This window comes from Capricornis sumatraensis, chromosome 1, assembly GCF_032405125.1.
Source record: "Capricornis sumatraensis isolate serow.1 chromosome 1, serow.2, whole genome shotgun sequence".
In the NCBI taxonomy this organism is placed as follows: Eukaryota; Metazoa; Chordata; class Mammalia; order Artiodactyla; family Bovidae; genus Capricornis; species Capricornis sumatraensis.
The window spans coordinates 239,835,618-239,840,877 of record NC_091069.1 but is presented as its reverse complement, the minus strand read 5'-3'; the positions used below and the strand labels follow the sequence as shown (position 1 = coordinate 239,840,877).

Here is a 5,260-nt window from a genome sequence, read left to right as displayed (position 1 = left end):
GGAACCCTGTGCGTAGGGTTCCAAGGGAACGAGATACCACATCCAGTGCAACCAACGTTCCTGTGAACAGACCTACAGTTGAGCTCCTGGAAGCACCCCAGGGCAGGACCCCAAATGTGTCTTTCTTGGGCACCCCAGATGGTTCTGGTCATCAGATGGGCATGGAAACTTCAGAGGTAAAAAAGTGAAGGTCTGAAAGAGCTTCATTCTTCTCTCTGCCGCTTCCCAGGCTGCCTGCCACTAGCAGGTGATCTCACCACCAGCTCCTTCCTTGACCCACCCACACAGGCAGTCTGCTCACTCTCTGAGTTCAGGGCTTTAATAACTGGTTTCCCCAGAACCCTGAATCCAGCAAAGTTTAGATTTGAAATTTCTTCTGCTTTCTGCCACAGTCCTACCGCCTGGCGTGCCATCTGCCCCCAGTTCTTAGTCGTGATGCATGACTGAGCCCCATGATGCATCTACCTGCCCTCTGCTGCCTAGGTGCCTAGATGCCAGACACAGAGGCCACCTAGGGCTAGCTCCGAGACAGAAGTGTTTTTCCCTTTGCCTGTCAGAAAGACCATGCCCTGAGTTATACTAGTGTGTACTAGTTGTTATTGCTGCTATAACTAATTCCCCAAAACTTAGTGGCTTAATGTACAAATTTATTATCCTAAGGTTCTGGAGGTCAGAACTCTGAAGTGGGTCTTACTGGACGAAAATCAAAGTGTCAGAAGCTCTGCATTCCTTCTGGAGGCTCTGCAAGAGGACTCTTGCCTTTGCCAGCTTCTAGAGGCCCCCACATTCCTTGGCTTGTGGCCATGCACTGCTCTCACCTTCGCTCCCATTTTTATCTTCTCTCCCCCTGACCCTCCTGCCTTCTTCCTATCATGATCCTTGTGGTTATACTGGACCCATTCAGATGGTTCAGGATCACTGCCCCGTCTCAACATCCTTAATTTAGTGCTTGCTTCAGCAGCACATATACCAGAATTGGAATTATGCAGAGATTAGTATGGCCCCTGCACAAGTATGACATGGAAATTCATGAAGCGTTCCATATTTAAAAAAAAAAAATCCTTAATTTAATCACAGCTGCAATGTCCCCTTTGCCACAGAACGTGACATATGACTCAGCTGTGGACATGTATGAGGGACCATCGTATATTCTACCACAGGTTAATAATGCGCATATCACCTTCCCCTGGGTCAGCACAGGGAGTAGAGGCCCAAGCTTTGAGAACTGGGCACACACTTGGGAAGGCTACACTGCCCAGGAGCAGAGCCCAAGCTATTCTTGGACTGAGAGTCCACCGAGTGAGACACCCAGGGAGCATGAGGGTGCGCTGTGGGGAGCAGATGTGTGCACATGCATGTATATACACACACCTGTGTGCACATGTGTATACATGGGTCAGAAAAGCAATTATTTGAGGCTCTGAAGGCAGTAAGTGCTGAAAACAGCAACCCAGAGAAAGAGCAAGGAGAAGCCGGCTTGGCAGCATTCTCTAATTATTCGGCATAATAAGAACGTGCATCTCAAATTCCCAAGACTCCTCACTGCCGAATTCATTTCTCCACGGAAGCCGAAGAATTCAAGAATGCTCTAGTGCTCATTTCATAAAAAGAGGTCTGAGGAGAGCAAATTGCCTTCTGCTGTCTTGGGCTGCACTGGGAGGCAGACGTGGTCAGCTGTTGCCCCCACAGCCTGACCCTCAGCCTCTGAACACAGATTTGCTGATCAGACCCCGAATGGCCCAGGCCTTTGCAAATAGGCTGTTTCGCTCAGTGTGTGGAACATCTCTCTCTAAGCACACAGATGGGAAGCCTCTCTGCAGAGGTGAGTCATTAATTCCCACCAGAGCAGTGAGATGCTCGGTGGAGGCCTCCAGGGCCCTGTGGGGTGGGACCTGAGGACCACAGCAAGGGAGGAAAGCAGGAATATCTCAGAGAGAAGGGACCCCTCCCACCACAGGCCCAACTCCAGGAGGCGCCACTGACATTGTGGGGGCCTGGAGGGACAGAAGAGGCCTCCATGAGGCCCATACAACACAGCTCTTTTTCTAGAGCCATCTGGTCAGGTTCCAGAGCAGGTGAGGTCCTGGCCCCAGCTCCAGAAGGGCGGCTGCAGGCTTCTCTGGGTCCCTGGTTTACCCAGCGCTTGCACAGTGAGAACAAAGACACCTCCTGGGGCGGTGATTTTCAATAATGCTTTCAAGAAAACATTCAAATAACCCAGCTAACAGCCTAAACCCATCTAGGAGCCTACAGGATGGAGTGGGGACAATCTTCATTCTGTCTCAAATGATGGTAAATGTATCATCTTTCATTTCTGAGTACTTTTGTTTATTTTCCTCTTTGTGACTTTTTCACGTTTATGTCCACCATTTACCTCCTATTTTCCCATTAATTCTATTTCTTGCTTATCTTTCTCTCTCTGTCTCCCCTCCCCTTATTTCCCCTTCCTCATATTCCACAATTTCGTCTCAACTCTTAGAAATACCTCCTCTCCCAAGAGATTTCCCTCTTCTACTTCCAAACCATCCCCTAAATTCTTATTTTAATAAGCTCCCAACACTGATCTCCTTACAAATCATTCTTTGCCATTTTGCAATTGAACCAGTGTCTTGGTTAAACTGAAAATTTCCCAGGGCACACAATAAATAATAAAAAAGAATAACATAATCGCAAGGGCTATGATTCTGAGCAGAAGGAAATAATGTGAAGCAGTTGAATTACATTTTGTGAATCAAAATGCAAAAATGAGGGAAGGCGGTAGGCCGGAGCCTGGCTCCAAAAGCCCTCGACAGTTCTGGAACCTCTGAACATTAGCTTTGTTGAGGGCATTGATCTTGGGAAAATAAACATCTCTTCTCACAGAGACCTACCCTTTGCAAGACGTTAGGAGTCAGTCTTGTAGAAAGAAGGAACCCAGTGTAAAAGAAAGCTTGCAAAGGAGTTTTCCGGAGGTCCAGTGGCTAGGGCTCTGTACTTCCAAAGCAGGGGACATAAGTTCCATCCATAATCGGGGAACAAAGATTCCACAAGCCACATGGCACATCCAAAAGAGAAAAGAAGTTTTGTGCAAAGCCAACAAATCCTTAGTGCCAGGCTCCATACTGCACATTGGGTTTCCAAAGGACGAACACAGAACACTCCCTGCTCCTGTGGGCCTTGCCATCTTGTGGTGAAAGGATTAAGGAGCACTAGACTTTAAGGGTGACACAGGCATGATCCCAAATTAGAGACATTCGATTACAGCCCTGCCTCTCTCCAGGCCTTGGTTTCCTCCTCGGTAGAATGGGGGTAATAAGAGAATCTCCTATTGCTGTGAGATTGACAGGGTATTCACTCCTATAGAGACCCAAGCCCAGCGGCTGGGCACAGTGACCACTCCATTTTGAGTAACCCTATGTTGAGAATGAATAGGCCTTATAAACTAAAGCATGAAGCCCTATGGAGCCTGAAGGCAAGTTTTCGAGAGGGGAGATAAATTGAGGGGCATGGGATGTTACATAGGACCCTGCTGCTATTGTTTAGTTGCTCAGTTGTGTCTGACTCTTTGCAGTCCCATGGACTTGTAGCCCACCTGCTCCTCTGTCCATAGGATTTCCCCAGACAAGAATACTGGAGTGGGTTGCCATTTCCTTCTCTAGGGTATCTTCCCAACCCAGGGATCAGGCCCACATCTCCTGCACTGACAGGTTCATTCTTTACCACTGAGCCCCCAGGGAAGCCCCATGTGGTACCCTAGACCCTGGCTAAAGCAAGACTGGGAAACTTCAACACGAGGTCTAACCCAGTGCCCTGCCCCAGAAGACAGTGAAACTTCCCCCACCCAGACAATGTGGTGGGGAGGGGACCTCTGCTGCTGAGGCTGTGACCAGAACCACCCCTAGGAGGTCTGAAGGACACTGCTGTCCTGGTGTTTCATGTGGTTCCATTTCACAGATGAAAAGCTGAGGCCCACAGGAAAGTGGCTCAAGGCCCTTCAAGGAAGCTAGCAAGATAGGGAGGACCTCTGCCCATTGTCTGGACAGATATGAACACAGTTGAGGCAACGGGGTGATGGGACCCTCCCGGGTGAAGCTGAGGTGCTATTGCACAAGCAGCAAGAAGGTTTGGCCCCCTTGAGGGCACAGGGCACAGACAGCTGTGTTGCCTAAGTGTTGATGGCTTTGTCTCCCCATGGCGTGGAGTTTAATACAGGTGCCATCGCAGAAGGCAGGAGGGAGGAGGGAAAAGTTGGGCCCTGGCTGCCCACAAGCCATCTATATACCTGCAGCAAGTCCCTTCTGCCCCTCCCAGCCTTGTCTCGTCAGGATTGGCTTGAATTAGAACCAGAGTCTCAGACTAATAGGCTTAGTGGGTGGGGCCTGTCTAGGGTCCCTTCCTCCTTCCTTTCCCCCTTTCCACGGCTCTTGAATACCCTTAATGGACCAGCTTGCCCTCTCCAATCCATCTCAGGTTTACCCATCCCAAATCTCCCTCTCATCAGCATCATGCTCTATTGCCCACCTGGCCCCATATACGTTTGAACTGGTAACCTTAGGCAAGATTTCCTCTAAGGTTTTACTACTCTAAAGGCAGTCCACAGACCAGTAGCACTGGCATTTCCCAGGATCATAGACTTCCAGGCCCCTTTCCAGAACTGATGAAACAGAGTGTACATTTATTTTAAATGATGCTTGTGCAGGCTGGTGCAGGGGTTCCCCTCTGAGATTCTTTGTAGCCAAATCTCATGTCCTGTCTGGCCTTTAGAACACACTGTGTACCTCTTCCATGCTTCTCCATGCTCCGCCCCAAACTGGATCTTTCTGGGTACAAGCCTTGCTGACTTTCCACCAGAGGGTGAGGATACCTTCAGGAATTCTCTTATACTGATGATCTTAGCTTCATCTTCAGAAAGATCCCTTTTCATGTTCAGTGCCACAAAGATGGGCAGTTCAGCCCCTACAGTATTCACAGGCTTGGTGCCCTCATGGAAATCTAGTGAAGCTAGAGAGAAATGCAGACGTGGCAAATTTTCATCCTGCCGAAACATAATCAGCTTTTGCTTCTGCAGCAATTAGCATAATATTACCGATAATGTTTTACATGGCAATTTTGCTGTAAACATTTGTGCTAATTTGCCATGACCTAATTATTTTATGACATACAATTACGAAGTATTTTTCAAGTCGAAATATTTTTGTTTTATGTTTCTATAATCCTTTCCTAGGAAAAAATTAAGAAATCAGCACACCCACAACTTGAAACACACAATGCTCTCTTAGCT

General features: G+C 48.3%; 1 non-coding gene across 1 annotated transcript; it reads left to right on the top strand.

The window, feature by feature from the left end:
* Positions 1–945: 945 nt before the first annotated feature.
* On the top strand, positions 946–1,049 carry LOC138093542 (U6 spliceosomal RNA). Its single transcript, XR_011146114.1, has one exon. It is a non-coding gene; the product is annotated as a U6 spliceosomal RNA (small nuclear RNA).
* The last annotated feature ends 4,211 nt before the right edge of the window (positions 1,050–5,260 follow it).